The sequence below is a fragment of the Heterodontus francisci genome, chromosome 7 (genome assembly GCF_036365525.1).
Source record: "Heterodontus francisci isolate sHetFra1 chromosome 7, sHetFra1.hap1, whole genome shotgun sequence".
Classification (NCBI taxonomy): Eukaryota; Metazoa; Chordata; class Chondrichthyes; order Heterodontiformes; family Heterodontidae; genus Heterodontus; species Heterodontus francisci.
The window spans coordinates 40,827,420-40,849,033 of record NC_090377.1 but is presented as its reverse complement, the minus strand read 5'-3'; the positions used below and the strand labels follow the sequence as shown (position 1 = coordinate 40,849,033).

Sequence of the window (21,614 nt, the reverse complement as noted above, 5' to 3'; positions counted from 1 at the left end):
AGCTTCTACAAGTATGCAAAAAGGAAAAGAGTAGCTAAAGTAAACATTGCTCCCATGGAGGATGAGATTGGGGAATTAATAATGGGAAATAAGGAAATAGCAGAAACTTTGAATAAATATTTTGTACCTGTCTTCATGGAAGAAGACACAAATATAGCCCAAGAATAGCAGAAAGTCGAGGCAAAAGAGAGGGAGGAACTTAAAACAATCGCTATTGCTAGAGAAAAAGCACTAGAAAAACTGATGGGACTAAAGGCTGACAAGTCCCCTAGACCTGATGGCCTGCATCCTGGGGTCTTAAAAGAAGTTTCTGCAGAGATAGTGCATACATTGGCTGTAATCTTCCAAAATTCCCTAGATTCGGGAAGGTCCCAGCGGATTGGAAAACCAAAAATGTGTCACCTCTATTCAAGAAAGGAGGGAGACAGTAACAGGAAACTATAGGGCCAGTTAACCTAACATCTGTCATTGAGAAATGTTAGAATTCATTATTAATGAAGTAGTAACTGGACATTTAGAATATCATAATACAATCAAGCAGAGTCAACATGCTTTTGTGAAAGGAAAATCATGTTTGACAAATTTATTAGAGTTCTTTGAAAATGTAACGAGCAGGGTAGATAAAGGACCACTAGATGTAGTGTATTTGGATTTCCAAAAGGCATTCAATAAGGAGCCATAAAAAGTTACTGCACAAGATAAGAGCTCATGGTGTTGGGGGTAATATATTAGCATGGATAGAGAACTGGCGAACTAATGGGAAACACAGTGTTACGACCAGGTGAGAAAGAGGTCTAGGGGTTCCCTTTCAGCCTTCACCTGGGCTTACTGTAACAGGGTTTTATTTTTAAACACACTGTGTTTTTAGCTCCCCCTTGGTGAATCCTTGTTCATCACTTTCCAATCAAACGGCAAAGAAATGAGCACAAACAGGCTTGCTTAGGTTTAAAGAAGAAAGGTGAAATTTATTAAAACTTAAACTATAATTCGGTTAACGCCTACGGATACATGACACGCCCTGCTAGCATGCATACGCGATACACACATGCAGATAGGGACAGAAAAGAGCAGAAGAAAAAATAAAGAGGTAAGGCTTGAGGCAATATCTGAAGCGTTAATACGTTCTTTGAGCTCATTGTAGAGTCCTTGCTTGTAGGTAATTCTTTCTTTTCATTGGGGCCCAGTATTCTTCTTAAACCTTGTTTGCTCTAGGACACTTTTCTCTCTTGAGGTTCATGTGTCTCCAATGGATTCCAAAGCTGGTGAGAAAGAGATAGGAGCAGACAGGAGCCAGGAGCTTTCTGTATTCAAACACTGTTTCTCCAATTTAAACTCTCAGTTCAAAACTATGCAACAGCCAATTAGTCATGTGACTAAACTGGTCTGACCACGATTCTGTGTATTGGGAGCAGGGACTGGTTATTTTGTTCCAACACTGTCTGTTAGCATGCAAAAATGTATTTCCGGCTAGGGGCCTGGCAATTCCTTGTAATAGGCCCTCTTTTCTTCTCAGCAACAATTTGAAGTTTAATGTCCATGTGGTGAAATTAATGTGCCTCATTCTTGGCAGGTGGGGGCCTGCATAATGAGTCATTTCCAGGTTGGCAAACTTTAACTAGTGCTGTGTCACAGGGATCAGTGCTGGAGCTTCAACTAGTTATAATTTATATTAATGACTTGGATGAGGGGACCAAGTATAATGTAATCAAATTTACTGAGAATACAAAGATAGGTAGGAAAGCAAGTTGTGATGAGGACACAAAGGCCAGTATTTTACAGAGCCCCCGCATGCGGGCCGCCATTTATTTTGCCCGCCACTGCTCCCGGTGACGGGTGCATAAAATCCAGCCCAAAGTGTCTGCAAAGGGATATATATAGGTTCAGTGAGTGGGCAAAAATTTGGTAGATGGCATATAATGTGGGAAAATGTGAGGTTGTCCACTTTCGTATGAAGAATAGAAAATCAGAATATTATTTAAATGGAGAGAGACTGCAGAATGCTTTGGCACAAAGTGCTCTTGGTGTTCTCATACAGATATCACAAAAAGTTAGCATGCAGGTACAGCATGTAATTATGAAGGCAAATGGAATGTTGGCCTTTATTGCAAGGGGGATGGAGTATAAATGTGGGGGAAGTCCTGCTACAACTGTACAGGCCGATGGTGAGACTATATCTAGAGTACAGCATTCAGTTTTGTTCTCCTTATTCAAGGAGGGATATACTTGAATTGGAGGCAGTTCAGAGAAGGTTCACTAAGTTGATTCCTGGGATGAATGGGTTGTCTTATGAGGAAAGGTTGAGCAGGTTGGGCCTAGACTCATTGGAGTTTAGAAGAATGAGAGGTGATCTTGTTGAAACATATAAGTTCTGAGGGGGCTGGACAGGGTGAATGCTGAGAGGATGTTTCCCCTAGTGGGTGAATCTAGAGCTCGAGGGCACAGTTTCAATGGGGGCGGGACTCCCATTTAAGATGGAGATGAGGAGAAATTCATTGATCTTTGGAATTCTCCAGTGGAAGCTGGGTCATTGAATCTATTGAAGGCTGAGTTAGACAGATTTTTGATCTACAAGGAAGTAAAGGGTTATTGAGGCAGGCAGGAAAGTGGACTTAAGACCACAATCAGATCAGCAACGGTCTTACTGAATGGCACAGCAGGTTTGAGGGGTCAATGGCCTACTCCTGCTCCTAATTTGTATGTTCCTATGGTGTTGAAAAGAAATGACATAACAATCAAGCAGTTATCATTCTTCCATGTAGCACCTTAATTAAAGTGAGGTCTCCTTTGTACAACTGTAAAGCTTTGGTTATAAATGATCCTGAAACAAGATATCACATTTTTCACTAGCTAGTAGATTTTTTAAAAATGTATTAAATTAAATTTTTAAGTTCCTACATCTTACTTTTAGCATAAGTCTTACTTTTTTAGTAAAGTTGCCTGTTAGAAAATTACTTATGTGTCTCATTCCTTTTCATTTTCCTTTTTAACAATTTTATTGTCTTATCATTTACTATTTCACTAGTTTTTAAAAAAAAAAGTTATTTGTTCCTCCATTTTTTTTCTATAATCGCTCTCATCTGATTTCCTTTATTCATTTTCTCTTAATATTTATCTCGCTCCAAAATTCAGGCACGATCTGTTGTCCTTGACGAACAACAATCCTATCCACTACCCTCCTACCCCTCTCACGTTCCAGTAATACCTGAACGACTCTGTCCCCTGGCTTATTTGATCTCCTTCATCAATCCTAATCCATTTCCCAACAATTCTCTCTTTTTGCCTCTAAACCCATAAGCCAAGGACTTGGTTGTCCCCTCATTAGCACATAACTGGTTCTGTAATGTTGGAAACATCAGCTGCTGTTTCAACAAACTCTACATTGTTATTTAATATAGTTTTCAATCCTTACCTCCTTGGAGTTGAAGATGCCTGAGAAGAAAGAGAAAAGAGTTAGGATGTGAGATAGAAGCTGTACATGATCAGATACCAGTCTGGAGAATGCAAGTTGAAGCTGCTAAGCTTTCTACATCTGTGCTGAGTTGAATGAGGGAATATAAATAATATGCAGACACTCTGCTTGGGTACACCACCAGCCTCTCCTCATTCACAGCCATGCCTAGGCCAGTGATGTCCAGGGTTTCTTGCTTTGCTTGTGTGAGACTAATGATGTTGGAGACTCCTCCACCTAGCCTGTTTCCCTGGTATTATGCGTGGCCTTGTCTTGCAGGAAGAAAAGGTGGAAGTGAGCGGCTGTTGAGAAGGCAAGTCAGCATGCATAGACCTGGTGCATGTAGTGGGTGTGTTGAGGGGTATAGAAGATGGAATGGTGAGGAGGAGGTGCTGAATGTTAAGGGCAGTGTGTATGATGTGAAGTGAGTAAGAATTGGTGAGGGTTGTTGGTAGCTTTGCAAGTGGTAGTATGTGGGAAGAGAATGTGCCAGTGTGTGGTGTGAAGAGAGAAAAGGGGGAGATGAGCGAGTTTGAACTGAGCAAGAGAGATGTCTTTTTTATTGTATGGTAAAGGGTGTGAAGGAGGGGAGGTAATAGTTGAGAGTGTTGGAGATGGGGCTAAGAAGCATCTTCTTGGGTGGTGTTGGAAGAGGTGGAGGAATGAAAAGGTTTTTTTTGTATTTTATACTTGCTCATGGGATTGGCATCGCTGGTTAGGCCAGCATTTATCTCCCATCCCTAACTGCCCTTGAGAAGGTGATGGTGAGCCGCCTTCTTGAACTGCTGCAGTGCATGTGGGGTTGGTACATCCACAGTGCTGTTCGGAAGGAGGTTTTGCTCACCCTTGCTGTTCTTTGAGAGTTCATTAAACACCCTTCTACATTCCACAAGGTGATGTTGCTGGCACTGAGCCTCTCAGCCATCTCTGTGCAGGCCTACCTCATAGAGGCTTTGAAATGCTGCCTATGGGAACTGTGGAAGAGTACTTACCCCCACTAGGACTTCCAGGGATGTATCAGAAAACTGGGGGGCTTGGGGTGGGTTGGGTGGGAGTTGGACAACACATCATCTCCTCCCTGCAGTAGTTGACTGCAAGAAGCAAACAAGAAATGCAACCGCACCATTCTCCCCTCCCAACACATACACAATACCCACCCCATGTTGCCATGTGAGACAGAGACAGACAGAACAGGGAAAAAGGGAAAATTGCAATATCAGAGGTTATATATTGAAATAAATAAATACACTGTCCCTGGAAATGGTGAAACATTGCCAACTGTAATTTATTCTCATCACACGTTCAAAACCTGTCACAGGATCTTCATGCTTGAAAACATGTCTTACCAGCACTTTCAAAAACCAAATTCAAAGCAATCAAGATAACTGCAGTGGAAAACCAGTTAACAGCAATATCTGTTGATGTTGATAAACTAAGTATATTTCTAAATTCCTAAGATACTAGATAGATAATTTAATCTTTTGAAGGTTTCCTCTCCTACAGTTCTGTCTTTTTAAAATGAATTTCCTGTCCATCTGTCCAGCACAGTCTCAGACATATTTGATATGATGACAACATTCAATTTTCTTCGTTTTAAAACAGTTATCTAAGAAAAAGATTGGGTACAGGACACTATTCGAAAGATTTTTCAAAATACCCGCGTGAGTGTGCATTCACTTGAGAACATTAAAGCTTCAAAACACAGTTGTAATAATCATGTTACCTGGAATAAATACATTTTCATGAGCAATGTAGCAATGGAATCTGATTGTGTTACATAAACTGACATCTGTTGGATTACAATGCTGAGAAAGACGACATGGTGTCTCGATGTCTTTATGTGTCTTCTACGACCAAAGCGCGTAACAATCCCTCTGCCACAATTTGTCCCTATCCAACAGGTAACCAAATATCTCAACACAGTGGGAGGTGTCTGTCCTGTTACTAATTGTAGCTATTGGCATTAGTTTGCTACAGCTTTCTTTATTAGTCAAAATTTTCTTGTGCTTCGTTACTGATAACAATCCAGGATTTATGCATGGTCAATTATTTCTAAATAACCAACACTGCACAGAATCGCCTGTCACTGAACCATATTGAGTTGTTATTGTAGTATCATATAAAAGCAAATTAGCTCAATTGCGATTATTTTAATAATTTAACTATATTCTCATCTGTGTTATATTTTATTTCTTTCTTGTTACTAGAGCGAGAAGTTAGTAATCACCTATTGACTCAAGAATCTGCTTCTCATTTCTACCTGATGGCCTCTGATTCTAGTTCTTATCTTGTGCCTCATCCATTTGTATCCTGATAATGTACCATACGCTTGTCCGACACCTTATTCAGTATTCACCTGACAGCTTAGTTGTTTGCATAGATGTGTTCCTGTAACACATATATTGTGGTGCTCCTGTGCCCCACTCTCAGCAAAATCTCTCAGACCCTAATACCTAACCAATACTCACCAACCCAGACTGTCTCTCTCAATGGACCCAGATCCCATGGTGTGCTTTGTTGTTTCTAGATCATCCCTATTCAATGTTCTAGGAGTCCCAGGATTTCCTCCCAAGGTTCCTAGACTTCAGGGTCCTCTTTAAAATACAGTTAGACCCTTATATCCCTGTGCTCTGGACCTTCGTCCCATTGGTCTCAGGGCTGCCCGTGTTGCTGATAAGTCAACTTGTAATACTAGAGGCATAAAGCCCTTGTACTTATAACAATATGGGAAGTAATTCAGAATGTAATAAATGCAACAGAAACTGATCAATCTATAGTAGAATAAATGCATATTTTAACAGTAAATATTTGGGAGATTCTTCTTTGGCCTCCTTATCTCGAGAGACAATGGGTAAGCGCCTGGAGGTGGTCAGTGGTGTGTGAAGCAGCGCCTGGAGTGGCTATAAAGGCCAATTCTAGAGTGACAGGCTCTTCCACAGGTGCTGCAGAAAAATTTGTTTGTCGGGGCTGTTACACAGTTGGCTCTCCCCTTGCGCCTCTGTCTTTTTTCCTGCCAACTGCGAAGTCTCTTCGACTCGCCACACTTTAGCCTTTATTGCTGCCCGCCAGCTCTGGCGAACGCAGGCAACTGACTCCCACGACTTGTGATCAATGTCACAGGACTTCATGTCGCGTTTGCAGATGTCTTTAAAGCGGAGACATGGACGGCCGGTGGGTCTGATACCAGTGGCGAGCTCGCTGTACAATGTGTCTTTGGGGATCCTGCCATCTTCCATGCGGCTCACATGGCCAAGTCATCTCAAGCGCCGCTGACTCAGTAGTGTGTATAAGCTGGGGATGTTGGCTGCCTCAAGGACTTCTGTGTTGGAGATACGGTCCTGCCACCTGATGCCAAGTATTCTCCGGAGGCAGCGAAGATGGAATGAATTGAGACGTCGCTCTTGGCTGACATATGTTATCCAGGCCTCGCTGCCAAAGATATTTGGGAGATTAATTGTTAAAAAAAGATATAAAAATACAATGCAAGAACAGAAGATCTGAGATCACAGCAGGGATAAAGCAGCAGTGGAGAGAGAGAGAGAATATGTTTCCACTGATGGGGGCATCTCAAACTAGGGGACATAGTTACAGAATAGGGGGTCACACATTTAAAACTGAAATGCAAAGGAATTTCTTCTCTCAGAGGGTGGTGAATCTCTGGAATTCTCTACCTCAGAGAGTTGTGGAGGCTAGGTCACTAAATATATTTAAGGAGGAGTAGATAGATTTTTGAAATCTCGGGGAGTTGAGGGTTATGCGGAGCAGGCCCGAAAGAGGGGTTGAGGCCTGTGACAGATCAGCCTTGATCTTATTGAATGGCGGGGCAGGCTTGAGGGGCTGAATGGCCTACTCCTGCTCCTATTTCTTATGCTCTTATGTTCACTGCGATAAGAAACCAAGAAAAATTAGAAAAAAATCAAAGTGTGACATCGCAGGAAAGCAGGTAAGTGATTGGTTAGTGAGTATTTCTCTTCTCTCTCTAAACTAGAGTAGTCTTTCAAATTAAGAACTGGGAAATTAGTAACTTCAATCAGGGTGAGTATAAAAGTGAGTGAATTAATAAGGTGAGTAGGACAGAGCAGCTCTAGAGGCATTAATTAAAATTAATAGTTTAAACAAAGTACCAACCAGATTCTAAAAGAGGGAATAATTTTTTTTAGATCATGGATGGGCGCTGCGACCTGTTGCTTGCAATTCCTGTGCCATGTGGGAACTCCTGGACACTTCACGTGTCTTGGGTGACCACGTGTGTAGGAAGTGCCTTGAACTGCTTCAGCTCTAGCTCAGGATTTCCTAGCTTAAGGGGCAGCTGGGATAACTGCAGAGCATTAGGGAGCAGGAGAGTTTCCTGAATTGTGCATTCCAGGAGGTGGTCACCCCACAAGCAGTAGGAGTTTGGGATACTAGTGGGTGGCCATCTGGAATATTAGGAAGAAAAAGGAGGAGCAGGAGTCTTTGGGGTGTGTGCCACTCTCAAACTCAGCATTGGAGACTTCTGAGAGTGCTGATACCCTGAAGGAGTGCAGTCCAGACCATGACACCAATGGACAAGGGACTGTACAGGAGAGAGAAGCAAAGTGTTGAAGTGCAGTTGTTATAGGAGACTCCATAGTCAGGGGGATAGCCAGGCATTTCGGTAATCGTTTTCATGAGTCCCGCATGGTGTGTTGCCTCCCTGGTGCTAGGGTAAAGAACATCAGGGAGAGGGTGTAGGATATTCTGCAGAGGGAAGCGAAGGAGCCAAAAGTTGTGGTACATCTTGGTATCAACGACATAACAATGGCAGGTAAGAGGTCCCACGGTCAGATTTATCAGTAATAACCTGCTCACAGATGTTCAGTTTGGGTTCTGCCATGGCAACTCAGCTCCTGACCTCATTATAGCCTTGGTCCTGACAAAAGAGCTGAACTCCAGAGGTGAGCTGAGAGTGACTGCCCTTGGAGATCAATCATCTCAGGCCCAGGACATCACTGCAGGAGCTTTTCAGGGCAGTGTCCTAGGCTCAACCATCTTCAGCTGCTTCATCAATGACCTTCCCTCCATCATGTCAGAAGTGGGGATGTTCGCTGATGATTGCATAATGTTCAGCATCATTCGCGACTCCTCAGATATTGAAGCAGCCTACGTCCATATGCAGCAAGACCTGGACAACATCCAGGTTCGGGCTGATAAGTGGCAAGTAACATTCGTGCCACACAAGTGCCAGGAAATAACCATCTCAAACAAGAGAGAATCTAACCATCTCCCTTTGATGTTCAATGGCATTGCCATCACTGAATTCACCACTATCAACATCTTCGGGAGTCACCATTAACCAGAAACTGAACTGGACCAGCCACATAAATGCTGTGGCTACAAGAACAGATCAGAGGGTGGGAATTCTGTGCCAAGTAACTCACCTTCTGTCTCCCCAGTGCCTGCCCACCATTTCGAAGGCACAAGTCAGGAGTGTGATGGAACACTTGCCTGGATGGGTGCAGCTCCAACAGCACTCAATAAGCTTAACACCATCCAAGACAAAGCAGCCCATTTGATTGGCACCCCATCCACCACCTTCAACATTCACCTCCTCCAGCACAGATGCACACTAGCAGCAGTGTGTACCATCTACAAGATGCACTGCAGCAACTGACAAAGGCTTCTTCGACAGCCCCTTCCAAGTCTACGACCTATACCACCTAGAAGGACAAGGGCAGCAGATGCATTGGAACACCACCACCTGCAAGTTCTCCTCCAAGCCACACACCATCCTGACTTGGAACTATATCGCTGTTCCTTCACTGTCGCTGGGTCAAAATCCTGGAACTCCCTTCCTAACAGCACTGTTGGTGGAACCCCAAGGAATGCAGCAGTTCAAGAAAGTAACTCACCATCACCTTCTCAAGGGCAATTAGGAATGGGCAATAAATGCTGGCCTAGCCAGTGATGCCGACATTCCACGAATGATTAAAAAAAATTCAGGAGCTAGGGACGAAGTTAAAGAGTAGGACTTCGAAAGTAGTAATCTTTGGATTACTCCCAGTGCCATGTGCCTAGTGAAAGTAGAAATAGGAAGCTAGGGAGGATCAATGCGTGATTTGAAACATGGTGCAGGAGGGAGGGCTTCAGATTCTTGGTGGATTGGGACCAGTTCTGTGGCAGAAGTCACCTACTCAAAAGGGAGGGTTGCACCTCAAATGTGCTGGGACCAATGTCCTCATGAGGAGGTGCACTAGTGCGGTTGGGGAGTGTTTAAACTAAACTGACAGGGAGATGGGCACCAGCATATAGAAGTAGAAAAAAGGAATAAGGTGCATTTTGTGGGAGTGTTGGACAGTACTGGAGAAGGGAGTAGTTGCGTAGTAGATGGGAGTGGACTGAAAAGGGCCACACAGAATGCAAAGACAGGATTACAATGCATGTATGGAAATGTACTAAGTGGTGAATAACATTGGTGAGCTACAAATACAAATAGTAGTATGGGAATATGATGTAGTGGCAATAATGGAAATTTGGCTTATGTCAGGCAAGCCCCACCTGCCAAGAATGAGGAAAATTTATTTTGCCACATGAACATTGATTTTAAACTATTGTTGGTGAAGAAAGAACTTGCTTTAAAAAACAATTGGAGAATTTGGCTGGAAAGCGACATTAGCATATCAACAGACAAGTACTTCAAAGGACAAAGGAGCTATTCCCTGCTCCAATTTAATCTACAATGGACTTTTGATTACCAGACATTGAAGGCGGAAAGGCGAGCTTTCCAGGTTAACTACTAAGATGGCCGAATACACAAACAGATGCTTCAGGTACAAGCTGGGTACATTCCAACAAGGGTAGGAAAGGTAGGGGAACCAAAAACAGGACCTCCTGGAATACCAGGGAGAAAGAGATTATGATGAAATAAAAAAGAATGCATGATGCATGTCAGGTGAATTACAAATACAGTAAGTTGAAAGGGGAGGTGAAGAGGGAAATAAGACTGACAAAGAGAGAATATGAAAATAGAATGGCAGTCAACATAAAAGGGACCCCACATATCTTCTACCGGCATGTAAATAGTAAGTGGGTAGTTAGAACTGGAATGGGGCCTATTAGGGACAAAGAAGGTAATATACGTTTAGAGGCACAGGGCAAGGATAGAATACTTAATGAGTACTTTGTATTGGTGTTTATTAAGGAAGAATAGAAGCGGAGAGAGCAGAGGCCATAGATAGGGTAAAAATTGAGAGGGAGGAGTACTGGAAATACTGGCTTTGCTTAGAGTAGATAAGTCACCTGGTTTGGATGGCTTGCATCCCAGATTGCTAAAGGGAGTGGGGCTGTAGATAATGGATGGGCTTGCCATAATCTTTGAATCTTCCCTAGATATGGAGGAGGTGCCAGAGGATTGGAAAGTGGTAAATGTGACACCATTATTCAAGAAAGGGTGTAAGGAAATCTTAGCAACTACAGGCCAGTTAGTTTAACATTAGTGGAGTGGTAAGGTTTTAGAAACAATAATCAGGGAAAAAATCAACAGGCATGTGGAGAGGCTCGAGTTAAGTAAAGATAGCCAGCACAGATTTGTAAAAGGCAGATCATGCTTGATTAATCTAATTGAATTTTTGATGAAGTAACAGAGAAGGTTGATGAAGGTAATGTGGTGGATGTTGTCTATACGGATTTTAAGAAAGCATTTGCTAAAATTCCACATAAAAGGCTGCTTAACAAAATTGAGGCTTATGGAATCGGAGGGTCAGTGTCCAATTAGATTTTTTAAAAATGGCGTAAGGACAGCAAACAGTGAGCCATGAAAAGGGTAAACAATGGTGTTGTCCAAGGGTCAGCGCTAGGACCACTGCTTATTTTGCTATATATAAATGACTTGGATCTTGGAATACAGAGTAGAATTTCGACATTTGTTGATGATACCAAACTTGGAGGTGCAGCAAGCAGTGAGGATGATGTGAACTATCTGCAACAGGACATAGATAGGCGAGAAGAATGGGCAGACAGTGGCAGATGAAATTTAATACAGACAAGTGTGGAATGATGCAAGGAAATATTGAGGCAATATAGACTTAATGGTACAGTAGTAACAAGTGTGCAGGAACAGAGGGACTTGGGGATGCATGTGCATCGATATTTGATGGTGGCAGGACATATTGAGAGGGTAGTCAGCACAGCATGTGGGGTCTTGGGCTTCATAAATAGTGGCATTGAGTACAAAAGCAAAGAAGTTATAATGAACCTTTATAAAGCTCTGGTTAGTCCACAATTGGAGTATTGCATCTAGTTCTGATCTCCACACTTTAGGAGGGATCTGTTGGTCCTTGAGAGGGTGCAGAGGAGATTTACCAGAATGGTTCCAGGGCTGGGGAATTTTAGTTACAAAATTAGGTTGGAAAAGCTGGGGTTGTTCTCCTTGGAGCAAAGGAGATTGAGGGAGATTTTGATGTGGTGTACAAGATTATGACAGGCTTGGATAAGTTAGACAAGGAAAAATTGTTTCCATGGTACAAGGACTAGGGAACACAGGTTTAAGGTTTTGGGCAAGAGATACAAGGGGAATGTGAGGAATAACTTTTTTACACAGTGAGTTTTAATGGCCTGGAACTCACTGTCCACGAGGATGCTGGAAGCAGAAACAATTAATGATTTCAAAAGGAAATTGAATTGACACTAGTAGGAAATAAACTTGCTGGACTACGGAAATAGTGCGGGGGAGTGGGACATTGTTGTAAATCAAGATGTTTGCAACCAATGGTGTGGATTTATGGATTAGAAACTGGACTGAAATAACGACATTCGAGCTGCTGTACATAGTTTTAAGATGTTCTTTGCACTTTTTAATTTGCACTATGGGTAGGTAGAGGTTTTTAATCACCATTCTCACTGATGACTGGATTGCTACATGGATAGCCAGCATGGACTTGATGGGCCAAATGGTCTGCTGCTATGCTGTAATTGACTCTATGAATTGTTCATTGTTTTATCCACTAAATTCATTCAAATCGCTAGACTCTGTTAAAAGACATTTGGAAAGTCAGAAATAGACTGTGTTTAAAGTTCATAGATGTATAAAGCAAAAAATTATATATATATATTTAATAATAATTTCAAATCTTCTATAACATACCCAGTCCCTTTAATTTTCATTTCTCAACCTTATACTTACATCCCTTTATGGTCGCACTTTTTCATATCTCTCAAACTTCCTCCACTACATTTATGCCTCCTCCCCAGAACATTCTTTCTCTGACTCTGGGCTCTTGTCCATTTCCCCACCTTTGCCCTGCTATTGGTGGCTTTGCTTTCAGCCACCTCCCCTCTATGCTGTGGAATTTTCTCTCTAAACATCTTTGCCTCTCCAGCTCCATCTCCTCCTTTAAGGCCATCCTTAGAAACCACTTCTTTGACCAAGCTTTAGTCATCCCTCCTAATATTTCCTTCAATTGCTCAGTATCAAATTATTTCTAATGTCTCTTTGAAGCACCCTGAGATTTTTTTGTTGTTAAAGGTAGTATATAAATGAAGGTCATAATTTGAACATTTGAGGCGGAATTTAATTTGAACTGACCCACTTGCAGCGGGTTGGGAACCCAATTGTTTCAGCAACTCTTTAACTTAGCCAATCATTAGCATTCCGCTTCCAGGTTTCCCAACCAATCGCAAAATGTGGGTGTGATGACGATCCGCAGCTGTCAATGGAAGGAACTCTATTGGCTTAAAGACAGAAAACAGCGAGGCGTGGTAAATGATTATTTTTCATGCCGAAGGATGGTAGACAGTGGTTCCTCATGGTTCAATGCTAGGATCACTGCTTTGTAACTGATTTGGATATTAGAAAACAGGGTAAAATTTCAAAATTTGCCAGCGATATCAAACTTGCAGGTGTGGCAAACTGTGAGGATGATACAAATTGTCTGCAACAGGACATAGATGGGCTAGCAGATTTGACAGACAAGTGGCAAATAGAATTTAATACAGAGAAGTGTGAGGTGATGCATTTTGCCAGAAGGGTTAGGGAGAGGCAACATTGACTTAATGGGACCGTTCTAAAGAGCGTGCAGGAACGGAGGGACCTGGAGGTGCACGTGCATAGACCTTTGAAGGTGACAGGATATATTGAGAGAGTAGTTAGCAAAGAATGTGGGATGTTTGGTTTCATAAATTGCAGTATTGTGTACAAAAGCAGGAAGGTTATGCCAAACCTTTATAAAGCTCTAGTTCGGCCACGAATAGATATTGCATCCAGCTCTGGTCACCACACTTTAGGAAGGATGTGAGGGTCCTTGACAGGATGCAGAGCAAATTTACCAGAATGGTTCAAGGGATGTGAGATTTTAGCTAGAAGATTAGGTTGGAGAAGCTGGTGTTGTTCTCCTTGGAGGAAAGGGGATTGAGGAGAGATTTCATAGAGGTGTACAAGATTATGACAGGTTTAGTTAAGGTAGACAAAGAAAAACTGTTTCCATTAGCTAATGGGATAAGGATTGGGGTCATAGATTTAAAATTTGGGGCAAGAGATGCATGGTGGGATGTGAGGAAGAACTTTTGTATTCAGCAGGTTCGTAATGACCGGGAACACACTGCCCATGAGGGTGGTGAAAGCAGAAACGCTCAATGATTTCAAAAGAAAATTAGATGGATACTTGAAGGCCTCCTCCTGAAGTCCCCAGCATCACAGATGCCAGACTTCAGCCAATTCGATTCACCCCACGTGATATCAAGAAACGACTGAAGGCACTGGATACTGCAAACGCTATGGGCCCTGACAATATTCCGGCAATAGTACTGAAGACCTGTGCTCCAAAACTTGCCGCACCCCTAGCCACACTGTTCCAGTACAGCTACAACACTGGCATCTACCCTGCAATGTGGAAAATTGCCCAGGTATGTCCTGTACACAAAAAGCAGGACAAGTCCAACCCGGCCGATTACCGCCCCATCAGCCTACTCTCAATCATCAGTAAAGTGATGGACGGTGTCATCAACAGTGCCATCAAGCGGCACTTGCTTAGAAGTACCCGGCTCAGTGACGCTCAGTTTGGGTTCCCCCAGGGCCACTCAGCTCCTGACCTCATTACAGCCTTGGTTCAAACATGGACAAAAGAGCTGAACTCAAGAGGTGAGGTGAGAGTGACTGCCCTTGACATCAAGGCAGCATTTCACCGGTATGGCATCAAAGAGCCCTAGCTCTTTGAGGTCAATGGGAATCAGGGGGAAAACACTCCGCTGGCTGGAGTCATATCTAGCTCAAAGGAGGATGGTTGTGGTTGTTGGAGGTCAATCATCTGAGCTCCAGGACATCACTGCAGGAGTTCCTCAGGGTAGTGTCCTAGGCCCAACCATCTTCAGCTGCTTCATCAATGACCTTCCTTCAATCATAAGGTCAGAAGTGGGGATGTTCGCTGATGATTGCACAATGTTCAGCACCATTCGTGACTCCTCAGATACTGAAGCAGTCCATGTAGAAATGCAGCAAGACCTGGACAATATCCAGGCTTGGGCTGATAAGTGGCAAGTAACATTCGCGCCACACAAGTGCCAGGCAATGACCATCTCCAGCAAGAGAGAATATAACCATCTCCCCTTGACATTCAACGGCATTACCGTCGCTGAATCCCCCACTATCAACATCCTAGGGGCTGCCATTGACCAGAAACTGAACTGGAGTAGCCATATAAATACCGTGGCTACAAGAGCAGGTCAGAGGCTAGGAATCCTGAGGCGACTAACTCACCTCCTGACTCCCCAAAGCCTGTCCACCATCTACAAGGCGCAAGTCATGAGTGTGATGGAATATTCTCCACTTGCCTGGATGGGTGCAGCTCCAACAACACTCAAGAAGCTCGACACCATCCCAGGACAAAGCAGCCCGCTTGATTGGCACCCCATCTACAAACCTTCACTCCCTTCATCACCGACTCACAGTGGCAGCAGTGTGTACCATCTACAAAATGCACTGCAGCAATGCACCAAGGTTCCTTAGGCAGCACCTTCCAAACCTGCGACTTCTACCAACTAGAAGGACAAGGGCAGCAAATACATGGGAACACCACCACCAGCAAGTTCCCCTCCAAGTCACATACCATCCTGACTTGGAACTATATCGCCATTCCTTTACTGTCGCTGGGTCAAAATCCTGGAACTCCCTTCCTAACAGCACTGTGAGTATACCTACCCCAAATGGACTGCAGCGGTTCAAGAAGGCAGCTCACCACCACCTTCTCAAGGGCAATTAGGGATGGACAATAAATGCTGGCCTGGCCAGTGATGTCCACATCCCACGAATGAATTAAATAAAAAATAAACTTGCAGGGTTACGGGGATAGAGCAGGGGTATGGAACTGACTGGATTACTCTAGTGAGAGCTGGCTTAGACGCAATGGGCCAAATGGTCTCCTTCTGTGCCGTAATGACTCCACGGACTGGATTTTAAGAGTCCACCGCCAATCCTGGCAGCGAGATCAAAAAATGGTGGCTCTCCCGTGCGTCCCCGGCAATGGCGTCAGCTGCCTGTGCGCAGGCGCCGGTGCCATTTTTAAAGGGCCCAATTTAAATTTTTAAAGTCCTACCCCCCAAAATTAAATAAATACATTTCTAACACCCCTTTCTCACCTCCCCCCCATAACAATTACATGAATTATTGGCCCTCCCCCCCCCACCCTAAAACACATACCTTTTATATCTGGCCTTTCCCCCCCCAAACTGCACAAAGTTTAAGTTTCACCCCTTCCCACCATCCCCTACACCCATTAAATATATTTGACCCTGTTTCCCCCACCCCTTGCACTAACAAACCTACCTCCTCCTCTCTCCGCACTCGTGTGGTGCTGCATTTTTCCGGATGATGATTTGAAGGTGCGGAAGTGCCGGCTGCCATGCCGCAGATTGCCACTAAGTCCATGCAAATTTATTAATTTTATTGATTTGAATATTTAAATTGTGGACTTGTCACCCAGTGGCGGGGGTGCTGCCATGGAGCCTCGCTGCCACTGCGAAGGTCAGGCCTGGCCCACCCGTTGTCGAGGTCCATGGTGGGCCTCATCCGAAGCCATTTTCAGGACCCACCGCCATTGAGCCCCGCGCCTGAGGGAGAATAAAATCTAGCCCCGAAGACTTTATTTAAATGGTCCCCAGCAGGGGTCAGAATGGCAGCATCCAACATTGTTTCTGAAGGCTGCAGGAAGAAAGGTGGAACAAAGGTGTGGGAAATCCGCCCCCCAGCCCCAACCCCCATCCTGTTCTCTGACTCTTCCCTGGAGGTGATGCTGGAGATGTGAGGGTCCGGAAGAGTCGTGCTGTTTCCAGCAGACAGGAGGAAGAGGCCAGCCATGCAAACTAAACTGGCATGGCTGGAAGTCTCTGAGGCGGTCAGCAGCAGGGGTGTGGACCTGAGAACATGCATACAGTGCCACAAGAGGTTCAATGACCTCACAAGGGCAGCAAAGGTGAGTGGCATACTCTTTCAGGTGCTATCCACGACTCTGATTTCCCCAACATTTTGTTGCACAGCAATCCTCAGAGCAACACAACTTGACACTCCGTTCATTCCTCGCTCTCCAGGCTGCTTCTCATATCTCCATCTGGACACACAACACTTACACTCAACTTCATCTTACTACTGTCTCAAACCCATCCCCCATGGTCAACCTCCACAAATGTTATCATTCTATCATTGTCACACATTCCACTTCTCACGCTCATACCTCGCTGTTTTTTCTCCTTGTATCAGAGGGGAGTACACAACTCCAGAGAGAGGCAGAGAACCAATGGTGCAGTTGCAATTGTTGCTGCATTGACCGCTGTGGATTTTGGCAAGGTGGCACTGTCCATGGGTGTTGGCGATGGAGAGATGGGAGTAACCCAATATGTGGTAACAGCATTAGATCTCACACTGCCACTTGGCACATAACAGTCCTTATGTTGCATTGCTGTCACTACTAACTGAAATCTCAAGATCTGCATAATGTAGACTTTGAACCTTTTACACATGTCAGATCTAATTCATGTCTTTGATCACCCACAGGTCTTTCAAGAGTGATGGAGGAGCTAAGGCAGAAAAGGCCGAGGAGGATGAGGAGTCCTCAGAGGAAGATGCGCATTTTGAGTGGGCACCATCACATGACTCATGCATACTCTTCACCAGCACAGAAACAGACACCTCAGTGGGTACTACAGTGAAGATCGCTATGTTGTCACATGGTGAGGTACACATCACATGTGAACAGAAGTAGGTGTTGGAGACAGGGACAGCAGTGGAGAGCCCCTGTCTGAGGGCGTAGGACACTCCAAGCTCTGCTCAGCTGGATGCAGATGCTGAGTCTCAGGGGTTATCCATGAATAGGAAATCGTGAAGCAGCAACAGGAAATGTGTGTGCTTCTGTCAGCATTTCCAGCAGTGCGCACTCTTGGAGAGAGATTGGAGGAGTTCGTCATTACCATAAGTTCCATGATGTGGCAGGCGTTTGTGCTGATATCGGCCTCCATGGAAGGAGTGGCCAGCTGCATGGAGAATCAGACACAGCAGGCAATCGAGTGTATGCTGTCCCAAACCAATGGCCTGCACCCTCAGTCTGCCACTTTAAACAAGATGGAGGAAAACCTTGTTTTGACCATTCAGTGCCTCACTGAAGAACAGCAAAGTGCTCTCAGGTTCTTGGGTAGCTGAGAAGTGCAGATGGGCCATGAGAAGGAAGATGGAGAAAGGACACATGGAAGTGGGGACTCTTCTCAAGGCACTCCCACTTCTCATCCCCTCAGACAGCATCTTCCATGCTCTCTCTCACCCTGATGAGTGAGTCTGCCCCTGCACAGTTGCAGGTGGGGCAGTCTTTGGCAGTGTCCTCACAGGCTCCATAACCCAGAGGACGTCCACCACGGACATCTCATCTGTCCGAGAAGGGGAACAAGCAGCCTGCTGCCAGCTCTGCTGAAGCCACATGAGTAGCACCATGTAGGAGTAATAGAAAGCATTAAAGGAAGACTTCTTAGTTGCACTAAGGGACTCAGTTGGGTGTTAATAATAATATCAATGCTGTTATGTAGGTGGAATTGAAAATGAACCAAGCACTTTGTTTCAATTCTCCAGTGTCCTGCCATCTCCATTGTTGCATACTGAAATCCAAATGAACATTAGCCTTTGGGAGAATGATATAACCAGAGTGAAGAATGAGAAAACTGTGTGAATGTGATGGAAGGATTTATGACTGGGTATGATTTTATGTGTGGGGGAGAGGGAGGTGCAGAGCGTTTAACATTGTTGTGCTATATGGCTTCATGCACGCAGTTTATCTGAAGCATGCCTGTATGAGTCCAGCACGGGCCTCTGGCAGCTGCTCTTCCTCCCCTTGTCAGAAGAGGATGCTGATTGGTCTGCACCTTCCTCTTACTGCAGCTCCAGTCCTCTTTGCAGTGCAATGTTGTGCAAGGCATAGCTGACCATTGCCATTCTCGAGACCCTTGCTGGGGCATACTGAAAGGCGCTGTCAGATCGTCCAGTCACGTCAATTGCATCTTCAGAAACCCAATTGTCATGTGGCTGCTGTTCGACCTCTCCTCTGCATCAGTGGTAGGGCCCTTCAGAGGAGTCATCAGCCAGGTCCTCAGAGGGTAGCTCTTGTCTGGAGGTGCGAAAACCTATGGGAGATGTGACTGTGGCAGAATGAATGAATGATGGCAGCTTGCAAGATATCTTGCAAACATGCATGATAACATTTTGGCGGTCACAAATGAGCTGAACATTGAGGGAGTGGAATCCCTTCCGACTGATTGATAAACACTCCAGACTGATCTGAGAGAGTCTTGATTGCCACATGACACTCAATGCACTCAGTGATTCTCTTTACCTGTGGGAAGCCAGCAAATCCGTCAGCCCTCTATCTGATCGGCCACATCAGTGTCAAAGTGGACATAAGTGGGGCCTTGGCAAACATGGTAATCTCTGATATGCACTTGTGGGCAGAAGATTGTGAAATCCTGCCGATGTCGCCAGCAGATCCCTGGAAGAAGCCAGAGGTGAAGATATTCAGGGATGTGGTGACCTTGATGGCCAGTGGCAATGTGTGCCCTCCTGATCCTCTTGGAAGGTGCTCTTGTTCCATTAGGCTGCAGATGTCAGCAACGACCTGTCACGAACGACTGAGACTCCTGAGGCACTGTTGTTTCTTCATGTGGAGGAAGCTGAGCCTGTGCCTGTATACCCTGTGCTGGGGTTATTGTCTCCTTCAAGCTAGAGCTCTGTATCCATCCCCTCTGTCCTATAGAGTTGCATATGGCTATGGAGAAGGCGGCTTCTGTTGCTGTTGTTGCTGTTGTTGATGCTCCTCCTGCTGTTGGTTTTGGTGGTGTTGCTGTTCCCCTGCTGCTGGTGATGTTAGTGTAGTTGCTCCTGGTTTTCCTCATTAGTGGTCCATGCTATGGCAGTGTAAGCAGCTCCCATGCTGCAGTGAAGGCTGACAGCAGAGAAGTTCAGATCAATGTGAGTAATGTCCAAGGTAGACAAAATGACATCTAAAAATGTGGAAATCACCTGTGAAGCAGTGAAATCACTCTCCAGAACAAGTGCTGTGAGCACATGCCTTTCCCATAGGCAAAACAGCAGCTGTGCAGTTTCATTGTTTAAAGGTTTTCCAACCTGTCAATTTCATTGATCAATGACTCCCCACTATGTCTTGCCTTGATAACCCCAGTGGGTTCCAGACAGCTCAGGAAACCCGTGTGCTGACTTTTATAGCGAGAATTCTGGGTTGAAGACTCAAATGATGATTTGAATATTTCAATGATTGACCCGATATCTCTATGGGGGTTTCTCTTTTGCTTTGGAATGTGCCCCAATGAAACCTAGAAGTGGGTGGGATCATGTCGGGTTTCCAATACATTGGCATTTCTCAGCCATTTAAACCCTTGGCCACACCCAAACTCGCCTTGCTTTGGCAGTTAAAATTCTGCCCTTGGATTTTAAAAGAGTTTGACAAACAAAATCTTAGGTTTGATTTTTCCAGTGTGATGAAGCAGATATTATTCAAACAAATTGTTAGACCCTCTACCTAGCCTTTACTCTGGGTATCAATGGCACACAACAACTTGGATATTGTTCCAATAGATGTGGTACACCTTTCTTACACCACTAAGCAATAGTACATACTCACGATAATATCTGTTGCCTAGCAGCCCTTCGAGCCAGAATCCATCTCAGTGGTCAATCGGCCAACGAATCTTTAGTGCGTGACTTCCGGATAGCCGACCACACCACCCTAACCACTGCAGCAAAGGTGCTCCTGTGGTCTCTTTCTTTATACCTTTTTTGGCTATGGCCTTGTTCCATATAAGGTGTAACCTGTTTTTAACTCCTTCAATTAGTCTGCAATTACCTCAATGTTCTTTTGGAAAAATAAAGTATATGGCTACAGGCTTAGGCTTCATGTAGGAATTTCAAGGCCCACGACTTCAGATAACAAAGACAGTTTCTCTAACACCGTTATTAATCTTCAGCCTGGTACAGACAGACATTTTTTTAAAGCTCTGAACAAGCAAGGCCTGGATCTCTTCCCAGATGTTAGCGCTTTGCAATTTAATTAGTTTTGCAGACCTTGCCAATTCTAACGAGGCACTGTCAAAACCATCTTGCCTTTTGTTTTCAAGCCCACGATACAATTCATTAGATATCATCGGTCTCGGCACGCCGATGCTCCATGTTGCCACCATGAGACAGACTCAGGACTCCACCACAACTGGTCTACATTCATTAATACAAAAGAAATAAAAAAACAGTTACATGGTTAAAAAGTAATTCTACATTAAAAGGTAAAATAATACATTGGCTTATAAAATGCAGGCGAAATTCTTAAATTATTCTGAGATCCAAGTGCAGCCAATTGAACTGGTGTACAGTTTACAGCTGGGTTCAATGCGATGTCAAATGCCTGTTAGCAGATGTCCAGAAAGGTGCCAGGGCTTTGAAATCGGAAGGGCTGGGCATGATCTTTCTTCCTGACCTTTCAAAATTCCGTTATTTTGGTTAAGTTTGAACTGATGCCAAGATAAAGGTTTCCTCTTGTGGGTGCCGTGCAAACCACATTTTCATTACGCTATCAGAGTATTGTGAAGGTCAAGACTGAACGCCTATATACTGAAACGATGTTTGCTTAAAACTGCATAAAATGATTAATAAATCATTTTTGTATCTTCGTCCAAGCAA

At 44.2% G+C, this 21,614-nt stretch overlaps 1 long non-coding RNA gene across 1 annotated transcript; it reads right to left on the bottom strand.

The window, feature by feature from the left end:
- Positions 1–990: 990 nt before the first annotated feature.
- On the bottom strand, positions 991–21,308 carry LOC137371695 (uncharacterized). Its single transcript, XR_010975272.1, has 4 exons — positions 20,566–21,308; positions 5,172–6,877; positions 3,410–3,429; positions 991–1,259 (listed from the first exon to the last, which is right to left on the bottom strand). It is a non-coding gene; the product is annotated as an uncharacterized lncRNA (long non-coding RNA).
- Positions 21,309–21,614: the final 306 nt, after the last annotated feature.